This window comes from Equus asinus, chromosome 5, assembly GCF_041296235.1.
Source record: "Equus asinus isolate D_3611 breed Donkey chromosome 5, EquAss-T2T_v2, whole genome shotgun sequence".
NCBI classification, from domain to species: domain Eukaryota; kingdom Metazoa; phylum Chordata; class Mammalia; order Perissodactyla; family Equidae; genus Equus; species Equus asinus.
This window is the reverse complement of record NC_091794.1, coordinates 11,176,205-11,198,978: the sequence shown is the minus strand read 5'-3', so window position 1 is coordinate 11,198,978 and position 22,774 is coordinate 11,176,205. Positions and strand designations below refer to the sequence as shown.

The window sequence follows — 22,774 nt, the reverse complement described above, 5'->3', positions numbered from 1 at the left end:
CCCAGACCCACCTTCTCCCAGGCTCGGGGAGAGCAGAGGGGAGGGAGGAGTGCGTCTCTCTCTCACTAGTCCCATCCACCTCCCATCCCACCTTGGTGCTCTGACTGGGTCACGTGCCTCCCTCCCTTAGTCACTGAGGCCGAGCATCAATGATGCTCTGATTGGGCCGGCCTGAATCCCATGTCCAGCATGGAATGGAGGTGGTGGGCTCCATCCAGGGTGGGGATGGGGGACAGAGTGGAAGTTAACTTGAAGCCAAGTTGAGATTGTTACCAGATGATGAGATGCCATTCGATTTTCAGGCCCAGGTATTCCTAGTCAGTGCTGCCTTCCACACAGGTATGTGCTCTGTTATTCCACATTGTGCTTGTGAGTGTAGACCAATTGAACGGAAAATAATATTTGGCAGCAAAGTACCATCTCATTCCTTACCTCATAAGCAATTTAATTTTTATGCATTTCTGAGGACTTTTTCACTCTCAGCAGGAGTAACTAATGGAGTTCAGAAAGCATTTAATGGCCTACCTCCCGCACTGAAAGCTGCTCTGTGTAGCACAGAACCGTACTCAACCTGATTGGAACTCCCGCGGAGGGGTAGGCTTCCAAAGGCAATGGGATTTTATTTTTGTGCGTGGCTTTCCTGCTCAAGGCCTCGAGTTTGACAGCTTCAGAAAATAATGGATTCTGGTAACCCCATCCATGTAGGACACGATTTCACCAGTGGCTCAGAAATTGAAGCCCAACCTCCAGTGTGTGGTGGTAGAAGTGGGAGTGGGCCGGAACCCTGCACTGGGGTCTATTTTGCATAAATAAGCTTCGTGCTCAAGTACCCATCCATCTAGTCAGAGGGAAATGAGGTATTTAACCCCATTTATCAATAGTTAGACTGATTATGGAATGTTGAAGAAAGCTCTACGCCTGCCTAGAAGTGAGGGTGGATTTAACGATTAGAACTCTACGTAATTAGCCGTCATTGACAGTCATGTGTTGCTTAACAACGGGGATAGTTCTGAAAAATGTGTCGTTAGGCGATTTTGTCATTGTGCGAACATCATAGGGTTTACTTACACAAACCTCGATGGTATGGCCTGCTACACACCTAGGCTACAACTGATCTTATGAGACCACCATCTTATGTGTGGCCCATCATTGACCAAAACGTCGTTATGTGGTGTATGAGTATTTATTTAGTCATTTGACTAGAAAGCAGCAGCTTTTCAGTTCTGATAATAGTCAGATGTTGCAACACCATGGCCTGGTTCTTGGATCTGGGATCCTCCTCTTAAAATAATCTTATTTGATCACTGACCTGCTTTCCGAAAAAGACAACTGTCATTTTGCTTCCTAATTTTCTTTGAGTCATCTGTGAAATTCCTCAAGTTTAAACTGACAACGTATAAGCAGATAGACCTCCTAAACAAGTGGATCGTTTGCAAAGTTTAAGTGTGTTTGTTTAAAACGTGGAGTATGTCTTCCATGGAAACTTTATTTTTAAAGTAAATAGTAATTTATCTCTTTCGGCCGGTCCATAAAGGCTTTCTCCATCATTTTTATTAAAAACATTCTTAGCTTTGGGGTGCTGTAGTTAAGCTGCACTATGGGAACTTTTGTGTGCATACCAGTCATTGTATAAATTCTGTGGGGAGATACATCTCTCATGCTGAGGGCAACTGGAAAGTACTGGAACCTTTGCTCTCCCCACTGCTACCCCTTTTTCCCTCGTAGTTGTAGGAGAAGCTGCCCCATCGGCCGGGGAGTGTGCCTCCAGCCCCGCCTCCTGGGTGGCTGGTTCCAGGAACGCCTTTCCCTTTCCGTGGGCTCTCCCTACCCACCCAACCCCCGGGCCCCAACAGCTGGTAGTGTTCATAAGCTTCGGTTTTGCAAGTTAGAGGATGCATATATTTGTTTACCTGAAGAAATCTTTCTTTGTCGCAGTGTCATCAAGTGTTAATTCTCATAGTTGAACTGGCTAGGTATGTATCGTGGATTTTTTCTAAATTTGATTATCCTGGATTCAATAGAGCCCATGTCTTCTCATATCTTTAGCTATAAGCCTAGCTATCAAGAGACTGTTCTGGAAACAGCTATTACTAAATGGAACAGAAAATATTACCTTGGATCCTACGTGGGATTATACGTGAAAGCATCAACAAATGTCAATAGTTCTCACTTCCATTCAAAGAAAGTTGCCAGAAAAGTATGGAATCTTTTTGTGTGCTTTAAGCTGATTGATAGATTATTGGGCATTTTTTAATTGCCTAAAATAATTGTGATCTGAAATTATACAAAATTTTTTTTCAGTTTTTCCAAAACCATACATTTAGTAAAAATTAAATACTCTTGTGTTATTTTTATGTCTCTGGAAAAGTATTTAAATACAGTCTCCTGGAAAACATTTGGCCAAAGGATTTGACTGGAATAGTTGTCAAATCTCCTCCTTGGGCCTTTTGGCTGGAATCGTTTCCTTTGCTGTATGCGTGGACTAGACTTCGAGAGACCAGCCAGCTCCTTGCCTCCCTCCTCAAAAGCACCTGGGATTCTCCGAAGGTGACATAATATAAAGTGATAGGAAGGCCTCAGAACAGATTTTTCCTGAGTGACTGGGTCCCCTGGGGCCACTCAGTTGCTTTAACATGTGTTAATGAGGCCAGCAATGCCCACCTGAGCCAGCTCCTTATTTCTATGACTCTGTCGTGTTCCTCAAAGGATTTAAAGTGCCCCGTTTGGGTCAGGTATTCTTACACAGAGAAAAGCTGCTTTCCATGATCACAACCACTTCGGTGCTGTCACAGATCGGCGTGGGCGTCCGAGGAGAGCAGAGCGATGGAGGGTAAACAGTTCTAGGCAAAACCTTGCCTCTAAATGCCTTGCTCAAAGCTACTGGGCACTGAGGCCAAGAGATTGGTTTATGCATGTAAAGAACAGTTCTTAATTTTTTTCCCTGAGAAGCAAAGCCATAAGAATAATTTTCACTGTAGAAACTAAATTTATTTAAAAAAAGCAGAAACAAAAGAAAATTCTTATGTCAACACATTCTGAATGGCTGGATGCTGTCCAAATGAAGCTGGCAGTGACACAGGTGCCAACGAAAACAACATTTTATGAGTCTCCGATCTCTGGTCCTCCTGGGTATTTTTATTCTTCAAATTGAAGATGAAAATAAGGGTTGATCTCTCAAGGTGAGGAGAGAGAGGAGCATGTGTTCTTCAAAAGACTCAACAAGATAATAGATTTTTTAAAAAGCTATTGCTGAGTATACTTACTTATAGTTTCAAAGTGCTCTTTTTAAATGAAATCTTTGCAAGCAATAGTAAAGAAATCTAGAACCCCCTGGGGTGATGGTTAGAGTCCTGTGAGGGATTTAAATCTAATTATTAACCTGAAAGTACAGAAGAGAAAGAACAGGCTGAGTGGCAGCCCAGAAAGCAGTAAGAGCCGTGGTGGTGTTCCGCAGGCCAGTCATTAGTGCCTTTAAGGACAGCTCAGCACATTTATTCTTACCCTGGAAAGAAGGCCACAGAGGCGTCAGTGTTTTCTGAGAATAGTTCCTTTTTCTATGGAGTGGAGATGCTGCTATGCCTCTAGATAGCACCTTCTGAGCCCCTGGTCGACCTTGGAGCTGGCTCTCAGTGCAGGCACTTAGAAGACAGACAAGATGCACAGGGGCGGAGCACCCCATACCCTGCACTTCACCAGCTGTGTGACCCTATGCAGTAACCTAACTTCTCTGTGCCTCTGGGTCTTCATCTGTCTAATAAAGATTAAATGAGATAATGCATGTGAAGTATTTAGCACTGTGCCTGGCCCAGCAAGCACTCAGGAACTGTAAGTTATTTCTCTTTGTCCTCTTCTTATTAAATGTTGGCCAAGGAGGGAAAGAATTAGCATTAAAGTCTAGAGATGAGCCTGACGTATACTAGGATATGTATCTTCCTGTGTTGCGTTATTCCCAGAGAAGCAAATAGAACATAAAATGGGAGTATAAAAATGACAGGACAGGTGCAACCTCACTGCAGACGTGCTCACTCCAGACACAATATTCTTGCTAGGACACCCTCTTGGTTCCGTTGGTGAAGCCAGAGGACAGGAGTTGACATTAGAGAAAGGCACCAGATAATCCTATTTACCCTTTCTTGGAATGCAAAGAAAATGGAAGAGAAAGAGTTGATCTTGGTAGCACCTGGAAGGTCTTTGGGACCCCACTTCTCCTGTCAACATCACTCAGCTCATGCCATTTTTTTCATTTGTGTCAGTGGCTGATTCTCAAGACTTCCAAAAATGTGTTAAGAGCAGGCTCTCCAATCACTCTAGATAGAATGATTACAAACTTGGAGCTGCCTGTAGGCTAATAACCAGCAGAAGCGAATCCAAGTATATGGCAGTGAAGATGGATGTGGAAAATATTGAGGCCTAGTAAGGATTATTTCACAAATGGAAGTATTCCAGGCAGATGGGTTTTGATAAGGCTTAGGTTATACTGTCATCAGCCCACTCTCTTCTCTAAAATGGTTAGAGTCTGTGCTCCATGATCCTCTGGGTGGCTATAGAAAGCACAAAAGGCAGCTGGAGACAGGCTGTGAATTAGAAGTGGCCTTTCCTTACTTCTTGTCCACCTACTCATATGGCCATGGACGATGTCCAGTTCAAGGGGAAATTGAATGCCAGGTGGGGCGATCTGGCCTAAGTCCTTTGGTCAGAGTGCAGAAACTTGCTTTAGAGAGTGCTTGATTAAAGGCCCCAAATTCATTTTAAGGCACGGTGTCTATTAAGCCTTTGATCTTACCATATTATATACGTTCCACAGAGAGGGGATTGGAACTGTCCTAATATGTCAGTGATTTAGCTCCTGACTTCTAACTTGGCCAGAGATGTGTGGTGAATCAACACATCACAGTCCATTAAAAGATGCTTCACTGTTTATGTCTGTTGGGTGTTTAGAAATGCAATAACCATGCCGCAGTCTTTTCTAAGTCTGTCATCTGTCTCTGAGGGAACAGAAAGTAATGCAGAGAGCCAGTCACAACACCCACAATTCTATCAAAAAGTGGGCACTAGCATCCTTCATTAGGAACATCGCCATTCCATGCTACCAAACGATGAGTATTTATAGACACCTCCCTCCCATTTCTTCCTCCAAACCAATCCCTTGCTTCCTTCCACCCAAAATAAAAGTACACTGTGAATCATGGCATTACCAATGAGTTTTCAGTGGGAAGGGTGTTCTGAGCAGTGAAAAACATAAATGAATTGATTCTACACTGGAATTAACTGTGGAACCAGGCAGATAAATAGAGGACGACTAATTGCATCCAAGCAAGATTAACAAAAATGTTGTCCTATGGAAAGAAAAAAATCAACGACATTGATGAAAATTCAGCAATATCTCAGTAGAACTAGTAAATAAATAAATATATATCTGCATGTTGAATTAAAAGCAAGACCCAATTATGCCTAGTTTCTTACTGAGCTGCTTAAATCAAGAAAGTCATCTGCATTTAATCAAGACTTCTGTGTCACATACAAGCTTTGAAGACAGGAAGTAGCAAGGGTGTATTTAGGAGTCTCATGTGAACTCCTCACGGCTTCCAGTTTATAGGTCTAGAGATTTCCATTTGGGATACAGAAATCTCCTGGAAGTATTATGACTGTAAAGCCATTTTCCCTATAACTTTCACCCCATGATTGTGATGAAAAGATACCATATCAGGCTACTATAAGCAAAGCTAAAATTATTAGTATGTTGTTTTTTCTGATAATAAAAGCAACACAGAAATGCTCAGCAAAGCTTTTACTTGAGATTTTGCTTCTTCTCAGCTCAATTTCCTGCAATGTTCTAGGCAATGCTGTATGCATTAAAGCTCAGATTTTGAGAAGACAGATTTTCAGGGTTGTCCCCATTTGCTTTGTCTAAATACCTCACCACAGTCAATTTTCTAAATTATTTACTCTCCATCTACTCACTAAGAGCCCAAAGTGAAATATCTGAGTTAATCCTCTTGCTCAGTTCGGTGATCGTCCGTCCTCAGTGGTGGGGGTGCGGTGGAGGTAGGAGGCGCCCTCTCTAGAGACCCCCGAAGAGAGAGTGTCTTGAAGACTTGAGAGGTGCAGGAAGGAGAGGCGGGGGAGCAGGAGATGACTGCGACAGGTCCCAGAGTTGTGGGTTTGGCCCTCACTAAATCATTTCGTGCCTCATGTTCCCTCACTGGCAGGAATATTGCCAGGATTGATGAAAAGACAAGTGAGATAACTGTCAAATGCCTCAAAATCCTTGAAAGAAAGATGTTGTGACATATAAATCAAAGTCATTCCTTATTTCACTATTAATTATACAGACCTCTTTCTTTTCTTCTCCATCCCACAAGGTCTTTTTTCATCTTTCATGAAGGTCTCATCGCTCACTGGCTTTTTCATCCTGTGAAAATCACATTATCAGCAACCATTTCTTGAGCACCTGTACCATGCCAGGCATTACGCAAGGGCCCAAGAACAGCCAGGAGCAGACCAGACAGACACAGTCACTCCAGGCTGGGGCATATAATTTAGTAAGCTTCTTACTTTCTCTGAACTTTGATCCTCTCATTTGTGACATAGGAAAAAAAATAAAAAATAGTGATCACACTTTCCAGAAATGTTTTGAGGCCCACATGAGATAAGGTGTATAAAAGATTCTAGTGGAATACAATCAGGAATTTAATAATGTTACTTCCCCCACCTCCTTCATAAGCAGGAAAAGAAAAAACTCTAAATCCATACATTTCCCCATTTCTGAATAATTTTTTATAAAAGTTGTGGTTGGACAGAAAACTGAAGGTCGTGATTTAAAAGAATGAGCTAGTTGGGATTAAACAGCAGATCACGGGTTAGAAATCATAGGATGAGCAATTCCTTCCACCACTCCCTCCCTGCCAGGATACACTCCATCGGGGGGAGCAAATCCTTCACCCAAGTGAGGAGTGTGTGGATTTGAATCTCAAGCAGATGGAACCCTCCTAGCTGGAGGATGGAGGGAGAAGCCGTGGGAGGTGGAGCAGGTCTCCGCAGAACCTGAGCTGGCCTCCCTGGCCGGCCAGCACAGCGGCTCTGGGAAAACTGATGGAGACCCGTGGAAACCCTCCTCCAGGCCTGCACCCCTGTCGAATTTGCCTGGCATGGGCTCCACGGGCATGGGTAACCCCAGACCCTGGCGGCAAAATAAGCAACTGACACTTTTCTGGATGGGTCTCAGGTGAATTCTGCTCACATCCAGAGGAAATGAGAAAGTGTTGCATATTTTCCCCAACTTCAGTTTTCCGTCTGACCTTCCCCAGTTTTTCCAGCCTCAGCTCTGAAGTTCAGTCATTTAGGCAGTCCCAGTGCCCAGTTAACCTCTAGAGAAGGTCTGCAGGGGCTGAGTGTAGACGGTGGAGGCAGGGTCAGCATGTATAGTAAACAGAGTGTGGCACGGTGAGGCAGGAGCCTGGGAGGCCCTCTTTCAGCTGTCATGGATGAGCTGTAGGCCCCAGAGTGGTGGCCGGGGCTTTCTGCATCTCACCTTCTGTATGTGTGAAATGAGGGGCTTGGCCAGAGGCCTCAGGGGCTCACCCCTGTGCTTCTGGTCTGTCATCTCCCATGAAGTTAGTGAGGACAACAGGACAGTGTTTCTTCTTTAACCTCCACACAAGGAGAGGTCAGCAGGTGGCCTGCAGAAGGGGTCAGTGCCCCAGTGACTACTTCAGGGTGACATAAAGACCCCAGGAAAGAAGTTCTGGGGAGCAAAAGAGATCGCACCTCTGTGTAGCCTGCACCAGCCCCTGGCATGCCTTAAGGACGCAAGGCCCAAGTCAAGTTCAAAGACACGGCCCTCCTGGTCACTGAGGATTCCCAAGGCTCCCAGCTGCATGAGGAGGGGTACCTGGAATGTCAAATAAGGAATGATTTGGCAATACCCCTTCAACATTCAGAGCAGAAGATGGGATACAAATGGGCCACAGGCGGGTGGATTTTATTTGGTATACACAAAGTTTGAAACCACATTTGTACCATTAAAAGAAAAGAAAAGAAAACCAGCAAAAAGAAGAGTCTACATTTTAAAAAAATCTGAATTTCCAGCTTCTGTTAAAAAGGTCGAAGATCTAGCCACCCTGGGTCCATGTGCCCCCACACTCAGTGATCGGCGGGGGCTGCACAGCCTCTGCCCTCCCATGGAGCACCCTCCCAGGTCTCCACGGCCCCTTCCACAGTTTCTAATTGAGCCTGTATTTTACCTTTTCACTTGCAGCAGAGAAGTAATCCACAAGAAGTGAGAAAACAAAACGTGTACCCAGAGACTGCTTGTTTGACCAGCAAGTAGGGAAAACATCCTTGTGGAAGTGAGGGATATGGGTAATGTTGACTATGCAAACCCTTAGCATGCTCCACTCATTTGCATTACCTGCCTGATTCTCAGCAGCATTTTATTTCATGTGCTCTCCCTGGAAAACTTAGAGGATGGAAATCTGCAGTTAATCGGCTGCTTCCTCCAGCCCCTCCTCCTCCAGAGTTATCCGAGGTCGTGGTGGGAGTGCCTTGGCAGTAACCTTGGCAGCAGTTCTCTTGTCTTTAGCTCATGCTTACTTCACCACCCACAGAAAACAACAAATCTCATCCATAGTCTTCAGGCAGGTAGGGATTTAGGAAACTAAACTTTAACTTGTTTGTTTGCAATACTAATAACAAGAAGTTCTATTCTCCGTCTTTCACACAGATGAGGAAATTCAGGCTCAGACAGGCAAGGAACATGCCCAAAGGGTGGAACGCCAGTATCGGCTGGTCTAGAAAGAGGGTTGAGAAGGGAAATTTTCCGTGCTCCTCTCCCTAGGGAAAGCAAGGTGCCCTTCCTCCACAACCCCCTTCCCGTTTCCCCCAGCATGCATGCAATATGCCCACACACTGGCCCTCAGGCTGTAAGCTGGCCAGCTCCTCCCAGCCTCTCCTGGAGTCACCCTCATCTAGCAGATGGGTTGTGCAGGGAGAGGAGCCAGCTGGTGTCTGCATGCTGTGGGCCTGCTGCCTGTGGGATGGCCGCTGCCAGCCCCTGCCAACTGAGGCTGATCATGAAGAGCCAGGTCCTGGAGTCCTCAGCAGAGCCACTGGCCACGTGTGGACATGATGGACCAGAAGCTCCCCCAGTTTTCTACATAGGGCTGCCCAGTGTTGCCCGGTTCCCAGCAGGGAGGGCATGGGCAAGGGGGTAAGCACTCATCCCAGCTCTACCAGGATGCAGAGGAGCCAGGTCAGTAATATCGTGATGCGTGGACTGTATATAAACATCCTGGAAAAAGAGCATCCCCGTGGCATCAGCGTTGATGGGGCGAAGGGCCTGCCCGAATGGGGATCCTGGGAGGCCTTTCTCCAGTCACTTTCACTCACTCTGTCCCCATTTGGTGAGCACCAACTCTGTGAGTGCTAGGCACTAAGACAAACACACAGTTTCCCCAGCCTCCCTGGCTAAGGCCACACGATCCACAGAGGAGCTGCTTTGGTGAGCATAAGTCAGAGCTGGAGAAAACCTTGAGAAAGTTCTGAAGCTTCTGTGCCTGAAGTTTCAAGTCAGTATGGAAGCAACCAATTCACCGACTATGGACTAAACGTGTCTCCCCAAAATTCGGATATTGAAGCCCTAATCCCAATGAGATTGTACTTGGAAGCAGGGCCTGTGTCAGGGGACTTGGGTGAAGTTAGGTCATGAGGGTGGGGTCCTCATAATGCGGTTAATGCTCTTATAAAAAGAGGAAGATGTAACCAGGAAGTCGGCTGTCACTAGATACTGAATCTGCCGGAACCTTGAGCTTGGACTTCCCATCCTCCAGGACTGTGAGAAATAATTGTTTGTTGCTCAAGCCGCCGAGTCTATGGTATTTTGTCATGGCACGCCAAGCTGAGTAAGATATCACCCAAACTCAGTTCTTTGGAAATGAACCCACCAAATGATCGCTTTGCAGAATGACCAGATAACTGCAGGTACCATTCAAAAGATTCGGCTAAAAACTTCCACTCAGAGTGTGTGCTGATGGAGCCAGACCTGGGCTCCAGAAAAATGGTAAGAACTTAGGTTTCCACTATGTCCTAACACTGCCTGAGGTGCTTTTATGAATTTCGTTATAATGTAAATCTCAGAACACTCAGCAGTCAGTTTCTCCAGACATGTTTTATCCATGAGGCACGTGAGGCTCAGAGAGGGTAAGAAACACATCCAAGGTCACCCAGTTGGTAACTGATACAGCCAGGTTTCAGCCCAGTTTCTTCTGGCTCACAGCCCCCGCTCTGTTCTCTGCAGCTGGGCCCAGGACGGCTGTGCAGGAGAAACATTTTCTATCTCAGACTGTCGAATTCACCTTGACTCACTGGAAACGCCAAACCAGCGGCAAAGGTAGTTTCTAAAGAGTGCGCCCGGAGTTACTTCTTACGTCCTCTTGTTCCAGACGACTGAGACGGGTTTGCTGGTGATAAGACCGGAGGAACCTATCTCAACTGGCCGGCTGGATTCCGACACACTGAAAGAAAAGGTACGTAAAGGACAAAAACCACAGTTACGCTGAACATAGTGATATTTTCTCCTAGGAAATCCTCAGGTTTTACAACCAAATATTTACTATAGATCCCCCCAAAATAAGAATCACTGTTCTTCTTTGATTCTAAGATACATAGTTTGGATAGTCTGACGTCAGGCTGTGTCTTAAGATCAACGTCTTTTCTCTTCTTCTCCTCCCCCACCCCAAGCGAGCTTTGACCTTCAAGTCAGAGGAATTGAAATGCTGCAATTCAAACAGCCGTGTGTCTTAATATCAACGGTCCTTAGAAAGGGGAACTATGGAGTAACGACAAGAAGTCTGGCCAGAAGAACACTAATTTGTTTTTGTATCCCCAATACCTAAAGTGCATATGCTTTCAATATATGTTTGTTAAAAGGACAAATACTTCAATAAAATAGACATTGAATTTTTTTAATAGGGAAACTTTAAAACAAATGCCAAAGTATAGTGTTTTATAATGAACTCCCTTCATCCAGCTTCAGTATTTTCAACTCATGGCCAATCTACTTCCCTTCTCCACTCCCTCCCTGCCCCAGATAACTATGAAGCAAATCCCAGATGCCAGGGCATGTCACTGATAAATGTTCCCACATGTATCTGTAAAAGACAGAGACCACCCTTTTTATAAAGATCGATGACCGCATTATCACAAGTTCCTGCAAATCTTCATCATGCCTCTTAAAACCAATACTAATAATTCCTTAATATCATCTGATACCCATTCGTATTTACATTTTCCTGATTATCCTAAATAGTCTTTCTCTCTCTCGCTCCTTTCTTTTTTGACGGTTTATTTGCCTCAGGATCCAAACAAGGCCCATACCCTTTTTCCCTGTTGGTTGTGTTGTTGTCATTGAAGGAACTGGGTCTCTGTCTGGTCGAGTTTCCCACGGCTTGGCTTCTTTTGATGGCATCCCCATGACGTTGTTTAGCGTGTTTCCTTTTCTCCTGTGTTTCCTATAAAGTGGTACTCACAGCTGGAGGTTTGTGCAAACGCAGTTTGGATGTTTTGTGCTCCCATCAGGACACACGTAGGGCCTGGTTGTCTCTGTCTTTGGATGTTGTTAGCTGTGATGATGATTGCTTAGGTCATAACCAGCACTCTTGAAATGACTGCCCCATTTACTAAAACTTCTCCAAAATATACGTAAAAAATAACAAATCTGAGATGGATACACTACCTGTTCAGCCTTAGGTCCTGTTGGTTACAAAGAAGAGCGACTCCCTCGGGTTGGGCTGAATAACAGGGGTCTCTGGTACGTCTTCTGCTGTGAGGGGAGAGCTGTGTACCTTAACAAAAAAAGCACTGCACAAATGTGTGTTTCAGTTAACAAAAAGAGGGGGCGGATGGGGACCACAGGAATCCCTGTAACAAAATCATTACTTATAGTTTCAAGGTCATGGGTAGAATACTGACACTACACATGAAAATGCAGCAAAAGATCCCACCTCGCACTTGCTCAAGAATCCTGCTGTAGATGTCCCCAGCTTGGCGCTTCTTGCGCATCTTCATCACTTTCAGCAGAACAGAGGGGTTGTGACACTTCTGCCACAGATCTTCCAGCTGCCCACAGTTCTGTATTGGTGTCGAGAGTATGCACATGTCCCCTAGTTAATCAATCCTGTTGTGTCCCATTTACATAGAAACGCCCTCTGTGTACACACATGGCACTAAAGGAACTAGGAATCTCACAGGCTCTCCGGGAAAGAGCCAAGTGTGTATGCAGACCTCCTGGAGGCCTCGGTTGGTTCCGAGGCAGCTGCAGGGACCAGAGGAGCCACGATCAGCATGGCTGTGTGTGCAATTCTTTTTGGGTGTGTCCACGTCTCTTCCCAGGATGGACTAACTTCGTTATGCTTTACTGTGTGTGTCTCTGTGAGTAAGACAGGCATTTGAATGCCCAATACATCCATCTGGCACTTTCAAACCTTTTTGGCCACCACTTAATACATTTTTATCGTCACCAGGTACACACAAGCAGGTAGCTGAATGTGCGTGCTGTGATATAGATATACACACACGTACAATCATTCAAAGTCAAGTTTCACACACTGTCATGCTTGCTCTCCGTGATATGTTGAGATATTTTCTTTTCTATTCTATTCCTTTGTAAAAAAAAAAAAAAATGCTGGTTATGACGCACTACATTTAGTTCAAAACCCATTGATGGGTCATAACTTTCATCTTGAAAACTATACCCGACAGTGAAGGCAGAGATCAGAAAGCATGAAAGTAAAGTTCTTGGGAACTCTACTGGTTCCAAATGCAATAATTGAGACTCTTCAGAGACTGGAGCATCATTACACCGTGAGTCCAGTCAGAAATCAGAGCATGTTTATATTTGTCATGTAACGCAGCATCACTACTTCAACCTTCGATGATCAGACACCCCTTTGGCTGTAATCCGTGATCAGGTTAATCCGGGGAGTCAATCCCTCAGGGAGAGAGAAGCCCCTGGGCCCTGAGAACCCTCTAGAAGCCCTGCCTCTCCTCTTGTTGCTGTGATGGATCTGCGCTTCTGCACAGTAATCATCCCTCACATGAACCCAGCTCTATTTTTCTAGCTCAACAGGACACACTGTGCTCTCTGGAGCCACGAAGGGGAGAAAATATTCCCCCCGATGCTCCTGCATGATGAATTCTTCCACCTCTACATAAAGCCCTGCTTACAGAGCTTGTCTTTTTGGCTTTTTGAACGTCCAACTATGACAGGAGAGCTGGGTTGGAGAACAATAGCGCTGCTGCTGCAGCCGGCTCGTGTTGCTCACATTTTTCACCCCTTCCTTGTAAAGAGCTCCTAGCTCCAGGGGAAGCTAGAAAGACAAGAGGGAAGGAAAACGCACACAAAATCAATAAATTTACCCTTGAGATTAAGTCACTCTCTCGGATGGTGTTTTCACAGCATACATTTTTTATATATTCTGTTTAGATTTTGAGATATTTGGGCAGAAATCAAATGTCCCTCCCGTTTCTATTCACCACCACTCCTCACACACACACACAGACACAGACACACATAGAAGGAGATTTCTGTGACAGAGTTAATTTCCCATTTCCTAGGAGCATGAAGCTCTTTCTCCAGAAGGTGATCAACTTAGAGGCATTAGCGTATGAGTTTAGGAATAATATTTTTGGTAACTAGAAAGGAGGAAATAACCCATGAGTCATGAAAAACCTGAAAAGATTATTCTGATGTTTGTTTATCTTGAACTAAATTTGCAGGGAAACAGAATCACTCCAGCAGCTAGAACTGCACACTCACAGTCTTTTGTATGAATTAATTATACTTAACTGCTCTGTAATGTCCTGATTAATTATTTCCTGTTCCAGTTGGTTGATTGTGCATATTTGATACGAATCCTGCATCATGATGAGAATCTTGGACCTATTTCTCATCTTGCTCCAGTCCCCTGTAGAGTTGATCTGAACAACTCGCTTCAAAGGAAGCCCGTGTCTTCATCAGTGCCCCAGGAGGGCTGTGTCAGCACAGGCAGTGACAGAGCAACTGTGTCTGGGACCCAGGGCATGGAATCGCCATGTCTGCATGGGCAGCTAGAGACTTTAGCACTGTCTGTTTGTGAGAAGCATAAGCCTCACCTTACACAAACACTCAGTGCCCTGTCACCCACCAACAGCCTCTCTGATGTGTCCAGAGTGAGGGCTCTACGGAGCCCAGTGGACATGGCCAGGGAGGTCCTGCAGACAAGAGAAGCTGATGGTATCAGTTTCTTCTTGCTGCTGTAACAAATGACCACAAACTTAGTGATGTCAAACCACATGATTTTATTTCTTATAGTTCTATATGTCAGAAATCCTAAAATCAAGATGTTGGCTGGGGTGTGTTTCTTCTAACAACTCTAGGGGACAGTTTGTTCTTTGCCTTTTCTGGCTTCTGGAGGCTGCCACGTTCCTTGGCTTGTGTCTCCTTCCTCCATCGTCAAAGCCAGCAGAGTAATATCTTCAAATCTCTCTCTCTCTCTCTCACCCCTTGCTTCCATCATTGCGTCTCTTTTCTTCACTTTCCTGTCTCCTTATTTTCTTGATGAGGATGCTTGTGATAATATTGGTTTCAGATAATCCATGACAATCTCCTCATCTCAAGACCCTTAAGCGTGTAAGTCCCTCAGCTGTGTAAGGTAGGTATCTACAGGGTCTGGAGATTGGGACATCTTTGGGGGGCTGTTATTCTGCCTTCCTGACTAAGAATCCAAGCTGAGAAGGAGCGAGTGTTTTCAGGCCCGAGCCTGGGTGTGCTCCTGCCCCGCTGGCAGAGGAGTGTTTAGTCAGGTCTGCACAGGGACCAGCGAGAGGGTGGAGCAGCAGTCAAGAGGTGTGAATTCTAATCTGGCAGGATGGCTTAGTTTATACCCCAAACCACCCTGCTTTTTCCCGGGTTAAAGATCGATTTGCATTCAACTTGCCGTAAAACCATAGAGCTGTTACTCCAACCACCCAAGATACCAAATTAGCTTGTAAATGTGGACTGAGGATAGCGGAAAGGTGACAGCGAGAATGTGAACAATGGGAGTGCCCCTAGAGTTAAATTACTAAAATCAACACAAATGGATGATTTTATAAAGTTGTGCAGTAAATGGGTTAATTCCAAGCTACTGCGGGCATCTACACATTTAAGGGAGCAGCATGAGAATAAGGAAGTTAATAAGCTTTGGAGCAGAGAGGTGCACAGAGGAGCACAGAGTCTTGGCCCTCTCTTGCCGCTTTCCCCTGACCCACCGCCTGAGCCTGTCCCCGACAAGAGATGGGCACATCCGACCCAGAGCCTGAGGTTCTTAAGTCTCAGGTTGTGGAACCGACTGCTCTTTGCTCTGATTCCAGGCTCACCACGAAACCCTGGGAGCCCCCCACGCAGGAGAGGATGGGCTGTCAATCTCTGGTCGGCTTGACAGATCGACTCTGTTTCTCATAGAAAATTAACACACGGGCATGCTGGCTTGCATATATTAATGCCTTGGGAGTTTAGTTGGCATGAGTCAGCACCTCAGAGCTGTCAATCTCTGGTCTGCGTGACAGATGCATGCTCTCATTTCTCATGAAAATTAGCAAACAGCTATGCTGGTCTATTAATGCCTTGGGAGTCTAGTTAGTGTGAGACAATATCTAAACTCTGACCAGCTCAAGGGGCCCTCCCACCCCTTGCCCCCACCTACCACATTTCCCTCATTCTGAGCCTTTCCTCGCATGTCTCTGGGGGCCTCACACAGAGGGCAGTGTGAAAGGCGCCCCCTGGAGTAGCGTGGCCCCATGGTGCTGCAGCCCTGCCCTGAACAGCTTCCAGTGGGCTTGGGGGCTTCACTTCAGAGCTGCTTCTTTTAAACCCTCCCGTTACCCCCCAGGGTTCTCCAAGCCTTCCTGTTTCCCGTTCTCAGAATCCTGCGCTTCCCTTTCTTGCCCTCATCACCCTCACTTGACGTCTATCGTCCCCACAACAAAGGGAACCAGGTTTGTTTGACTCACTCTTAGATGCCCAGCACCCTGCACAGTGCCTGGCACTAAGTGGGTGCTCCATAGACATCTGTTGAACAAGTAAATAAATGGGTGCTGTCCTGACCTCCCCTCATGCCTCTTTTTCAGCCACTAGAGAATAGCGAATGGATGCTAACACAGCAAAAGATTCCAGAATGGGTACTCGAAATTAAGGGAAAGATCACACTCCAGATAAGACAGAGAGGGCCTTTGTGGAGTTAAGACGGGGCTGTCTTCCCAGGAGCAATGGAGGGACGGCCCATTAGGACAGGCTGTGAAAGGACCATGCTCCAGCCATGACAGGAGGCAATGAGGTCTCTCTAACAAACAGCGGACATTTCTATTTGAATGTCCCGACCTTACGGCAGCTCAACATGTCCCAAAGCAACTGCGTCATCTTTGTAATCTCGACTCCCAAGGGTTCCTGTTTCTGGGGTTTCCCAGCATCTTCACTTTGGAATTATTTAAGATTCCTCTCTCTTTAAAGTTCACACCAGTTAATACACCAACAACTCACGTGGGTTTCTAATATCTCTGCTGCCTTAATTCCTAGTCCCACCGTGTCATACACCTGGGCAACTACAGTGGCCTCTTGAGTCGGCTTCCAGTGTCTGGGCTTTCCTTTTCCTACCTATATTATGGCTTGAAGACTTTTATTGAAAAACAAATACCACTTTTATAACCTCAACTCCTCCCTTTTCTGAACCTCCCTCAGTGGCTCTATGACTCCACACTCTCAGCAGACGTGCCCTCGAGGCCCTGCACATCTGCCCCCTTTCACCCCTCCTTATCTCCTGCCGCTTCATCCCCCAAACCCTGATCTTCCTCCATTATTCCCAGGCCATTTCTCCTCCTCCATTAGGGCAGGCACATCCTATCCCTCTCCCTCTAGAGGCCCGTGCCCCGCCGCCCCCTACTTTTGTTCAGGCTGGGTTGTCCTCCCTTCTGTTCCCCTTGTTTGAGCCCCATCTATCTTTCACAGCCCAGTTCAAGTCCCAAGGCTTTCATAACACTTTCCTTGATGGTTTCAACTCACCTCTGGAGACTGACAGAGCAGACAGAGTGTTGAAAGAACTCAGAGCTCAGAGTGCAGCCCCGCTTTACAGGTCGGGCTGACAGAGCCTGACCTCGCTTGCTTTTCTGTACCATTCATCATGGCACCTAGTCATCGGCTGCCTCTGTTCTTACTGCTTCCCATCTTCCCTATCAGGAAAACGGGCTCCAGGAGGACAAGGGACTCTATTAGGCTTCTTCTGTAGCAACCTCAAAATCTCACTCCGTGAAGGATTTAAAAGGCTCTCAACAAATACTTGCAATGAAAGAAACTCAGACAAAGTGGGTCATGGCGAGTATAAGGAAATGAAAGTAGAGGAGAACGAATCTGGCTATGGGTATTTCCAATCATTGCCAGGTGACAAGGTGGCCTAGTTCTCAGTGGCTCATCCCAATTTTGGTCTAACACAGCTCTCCTATGGAGCGGATACCTCAGTCCAGGAAGGAGTTGACGGCTGGCAGCCATTTGCTGAACATATTCGTCACAGGTGGACAGTGTAATGGGTTGAATAATGGCCCCCCTAAAAAGGTATGTCCACTTCCTAAACCCCATAACTTGTGGTCATGACCTTATCTGGAAAAAGAGTCTTCGCAGATTTAACTAAGTTAAGGATCTTGTGATGAAATCATCCTGGATTATCCCAGTAGGCACTAAATCCAATGACAGGTGTCAGGAACAGAAGAGACAGAGAAGATGAGAAGGGCATGTGAAGATAGAAGCAGAGATTGGAGTGACACAGCCACAGCCAAGGAACGCCTGGAGCTGCCTGAAGCTGGGAGAGGCAAGGAAGGACTCTCCCCTGGAGCCTTCAGAGGAGGCACAGCCCTGCGGACAGGTGGACTTCAGACTTCGGGCCTCCAGAACTGGGAGAGAATATGTCCCTGTCATTTTAAGCCAACGAGTCCCTGGGAATTAGTTTCAGCAGCCTGAAGACACTAATTTAGACTACAAGTGCCTCCCTGAAGGAGGACCCTGGAAGTACATCTGTCTCTTCTACGCTGTTCACAAAAACACCAGTGATACAGTCAAGCATAAACAGGTCATTGTAACCTGATATGATCGGTGTCGGCATAGTATTCCCAGCGTGTGAGTGCACCCAGAAGAGAAGTACTTGTCCAGTTGATGCTGGAATGGGAGCAGGGGCAAGAGGAAGGGACAAAGAGAGGCAACATAAAGGAAGATTTAACTTTCCAGGAAGGCTTCTGGAAGGAGGAGACCCTGACCTGAGTCTTGCAGAATGAGGAGTTAGCTGGGTGTGGAAGCTGGAGGAGCTGTCACGCAGGTGGCACAGCACAGCAGTCAGCGCAAGTGTGCGACAGGAGTGCAGAAGCCCAGATGGCTAGGTGGGGTCAGGTCTTTGAGGATTTTCTCCACCCCATTAAGAGCTACGGGTTTTCCTCTTAGATCTGATCGTCAACTGGGGTGGTACCAGGGCCATGTCTGAGAATGTGTGTATGCATTTCTTGGTTGTCACAATGACTGGGGGTTTGTGTTGGCATTTAGTAGCCTGTGTCCAGGGATGCTTAATGTCCTTCAGTGTGAATGGACAGTCTAGCACAATGAAGATCTTCTTGTCCCTCCAAAACTTTCAAAAGAGCCCCACGCCCTTGAGAAAACCTACTGGTGATAATAGGAACCACTGAAGGGGTTTGAACCGGGAAGTGACAAGATGGGACTTGCAGACAGATCATTGTGGTGCAACGGCAGTGTGAGATTCAGTGGGGCAGCGTGAAGGCTTGAGAAATATTAGGAGGCCATAGTGCAAGTACAGTGAAGACGTGATGAGGATGTGAAGACCTGAGCCAGCAGAGGAAGGAGGGATGGCAGGAGGGGAAAAAATAGGGGAGGGGATTGGGAGGCAAATTCAGGAGACGTCTAGGTAAAAAATGAAGGAATTTGTATTTGAATAAGAGACTGCATCTCAGATTTCTACTTCAGATGTGTCATTAACAGATACTAAGTATAAAAAGAGAGTTACTAGAGGGCCAGCCCAGTGGCGCAGCGGTTAAGTTCACATGTTCTACTTTGGTGGCCCAGGGTTCACCAGTTCGGATCCCAGGTGCAGACATGGCACTGCTTGGCAAACCATGCTGTGGTAGGTGTCCCGCATATAAAGTAGAGGAAGATGGGACAGATGTTAGCTCAGGGCCAGTCTTCCTCAGCAAAAAGAGGAGGATTGGCAGCAGATGTTAGCTCAGGGCTAGTCTTCCTCAAAAAAAAAAAAAAAAAAGAGATTTACTGGATCATAATTCAATTTGGAACTTGTTGGTATTGAGTGGTCCACGAGATAGATAAGCAGAAATGCCCATTAGGTGATTGAAACCTACTAACATTCCAAAGATGATGAGAACATTGTGATCTCTGAAGAGAGTATTTCCAAACAGACTAGCAGAAGGTGGCTTCCATAAGTGGACAATTTGAAGCCTCAGAAATTACTAGTCTCATCTTAAATGGGTCGGGTGCTTATAGTTTAGTGCCATTTCGCAAGAATCTGGTTCGTTTAAATAAAGGACAAAAGAAACTCTTGGCCTTCAAATGAAGGGCTTCGTTTGCGCCCAGGTTCAACTCCTAAGGAAGATAACTGCTCAGGAGCACAGGGTTCCTGTTCTTGTGTAACAACGAATGCGATTGTTCTTGTGAAACAAACCGTTGGACAAAACACAGCATTAGAGTGGTTTCCGCAGCTAAGACTGGAGTAAGTGTTGACTCTTGGCCTTTGAAAGAAGAATCCAGACTAAAGAAGGCGATGTCTCATTTCCGAAACCTTTTTCTTTATGATGCTACCTGGAGCACTTGAGATATTTCTATCAGCTTATGTTTGATGGTAAAAATAACTTCACTATTTTGCTTGAGTTTAGTGGGGGTAAAATTTCCAATACTGTTCATTTTCTTTAGCTATTTCCAGTCCACTAGAACTCCCAAAAGTTCTAGGAGCTCATTCTCACTCCTCAATTTGGTACTTTATGTAAAATCTAGGAAGGCGGGGGCCATGTGTGACCAGTTCACCAGTGACTCCCCTGTAGCCAGCACACCATCATGCACGTAGTAGGCACCCAGTAAACATTTGATTTTTGAAAAACCTTTCATTCCAGGGAGTGAGGGAGACGGTCATTAAACAACTAACCTCGGCAGTAATTCCTGAATTGCTTTTTGATGAAGTCTTCCAAGGGGAAGAACAGGCAGCTAGGAGAAAGGACAGCCCATAGGATTGATCTATTCTGGGGAAAGGAAGGCTGAGGAAGAGTCATTTGAACTGAGCTCTGAAGGCTAAGATGAGTAGCTCTTGAGACGGGAAGTAGGAAGAACAGAGGCAGAGGATGGTTAAGTGCTAAGATGGATGACCCAGATGAGTGATGTGAGTAGGAGATTAGGAAAGAGAGAGAGGATCGGCTCTGTCAGCCTCAATTTCCTGACCTGTAAAGAGGGACTGCACTCTGAGGTCTAAGACCTTTCAACACTCAGTTGGTTCTGCTCTGAGTCTCGGTATGTGTGTTGAAATCATCGAGGAAAGTTGCATGAAGGCCTTGGGACTTAAGCTGGGCTGTGAAGAGAGATCAGGCTTAATAATTGGGGAAGAGAAGGGAGGACACATCAGGTGGTGGAAATAATCTGAGCAAAATTACAGGAACAGGAAGGCACATGGACCTTCTGGATAGAGAGGGATATGATTTGCCTAGAGGGGGAGGAGGAATTTAGGAATAAAGGAAGAGAAAGATTTATGGTAGAAAATATTAGGCCAAATCATTATTGAGCAAGGAATAGATGATTTTATATAATGTCACAAAATTCCCTGAGGTCAGGACTGCGTTTTGATTGTCCTAATCTTACAAATGAGAACATGGAGGCATAGAGAAGTAAAAGAACATGCTCAATGACAGGTGACAATCAAGTGGAGGAGCCAGGAATGCAATTTGGGAAATCAACTCCCCAGCTACCACTGGGAGGGCAGGGGCACGTGTGCACAGATAACCAATGAGGGGTATTTCTTATTGCAGTCCTGCAAGGTGCCTTGTGGCATGACTTAGCTTTTTATATCCTTTCTCCCCAATTAGTTTATAAGCCCTGTGAGTTCAGGAAGAGAGACTCTGTCATGTTTCTTGTAATTCTTTATAGTTCTAGATCCCGGACAAGGACTCAACCCTACATTTTTGATTGGAGAAGAGTCTTCTGTACCCTTGTGCCTGCCTTACACCGGACCGCCTTCTCTCCATGTGCCCCTCACAGCCTGGCCAGGAGTGGACACCTGAGTCAAGGTCAGCCTATGACCTTGAGATTAATTACTGATGGGGCTCTTCCCACAAGCAGTCTCTACTAGATAGTATCTATTTCAACCTATTAGACCCCCTTATGTAGGGTCTGAAAATGACATATCTAGCGAAAATCATCGATCCGTAGCAGGATGGAGACCAACTGATATTCAAAAAGAAGAGAGTGAGCAGGAGCTATAAAACAGAAAAAAAACAGACTAGAGTCAACAAAGAGTCAAAGAAAGAGAAGTTTAAATGGAGTAGCTGAGTTGCCGTAGTAAAAATACTGGGGCAGAGAAGGTGTGACTACTAGCAGGGCACATTCATGGGTGTGTGACCTGTGACCTCGCAGCCTTGTGCTCAGAAAGGCCTCCCACTTGCTGTCATAGTCTTGAAATTCTTAATAAGTTTTAAACAAGGGGTTCTGCATTTTTATTTTGTACTGGGCCCCACAAATTATGCTATGAAAGTGACTACAATGTCAACAATGATTATGATTTTTAAAAAATGAAGGGTTGGGATTTGGACAGACTTGAAACTGAGAGGGACTGATGTCGCATCCATGCCGCTCCATCCTCAGGTCTCCAGACCCACCAATCACGGCCTGAGCAGGATTCTGTCCACTGCCTCCAGGATAGTCTGCTTAGAACACGAGCCACATCACTCCATTTAAAACCCTCCAATGGCTCCCGACACCCTTGGGTCAATGCCCTGTGTGATCATGAACTTGACACTCTTCAGTGCACCTACCTTTGTCTCAGAGACAAGTTAAGGACAGGCTCGGAGCAATTTCATTGAAACACCCTCTAAAAGAGACACCAAAATATAACTGGGCACCAAATTGTTACCAGAGAAATATCTCCTCTCAGAGATTACTGCATGTTTTCGGAAAGTTTAAAATACAGGGTGAAGGGGAGCTTAGCAGGGGAATTGTGACCCTTAGCAGAGGTGGGAAAGATGAGGCCCTCCGAAGGGTACACTGCAGGAATAATGGAAAATGGCCAGAATGAGATCGGAGGTCAGTGGAAGGGGACAATCTGAAGTAAGGAGACCCCAGCTGCCATAGAATGCCCACTTGGCTGAGTCGTATGTGATGTTTGGGGTCGGAGCTAAATTAGGACAGCGGATCAAAGGAGCACGGCCTCCTCTCCTGCCCTTTTCCAGGCAGAGCTCAGCCTCTCATTTCAACAAATGCTGAGTAAATATTTAAAGAACAAAATTTTAAAGGGTGCTGAGTTATCGGACTGCAGGGCCAGACATGTTTCAGTCTGGCATTGCTCACCCTTGCTCTCTTTTCCTGTCTGGCAGGTGTGCACTGTCTCTCTCTCTCTCTCTCTAATTTCTCACTTTGTCTCTCACCTCCTTGCTCTCCCTCACCACCCTCCTGGAAAATATTACCTCAGGGACTTCTCAGAGGCTCTTTCCTCTGCGCTTTCCT

At 45.8% G+C, this 22,774-nt stretch overlaps 2 long non-coding RNA genes across 2 annotated transcripts; one reads left to right on the top strand and one right to left on the bottom strand.

Annotated features, from left to right (window-relative positions):
* The first annotated feature begins 7,191 nt into the window (after positions 1 to 7,191).
* On the top strand, positions 7,192 to 11,025 carry LOC106838869 (uncharacterized). Its single transcript, XR_011503154.1, has 3 exons — positions 7,192 to 10,057; positions 10,295 to 10,523; positions 10,738 to 11,025. It is a non-coding gene; the product is annotated as an uncharacterized lncRNA (long non-coding RNA).
* LOC139045225 (uncharacterized) lies at positions 10,378 to 21,193 on the bottom strand. The gene is made up of 3 exons (XR_011503155.1): positions 11,732 to 21,193; positions 11,374 to 11,618; positions 10,378 to 10,511 (listed from the first exon to the last, which is right to left on the bottom strand). It is a non-coding gene; the product is annotated as an uncharacterized lncRNA (long non-coding RNA).
* Between the last annotated feature and the right edge of the window lie 1,581 nt (positions 21,194 to 22,774).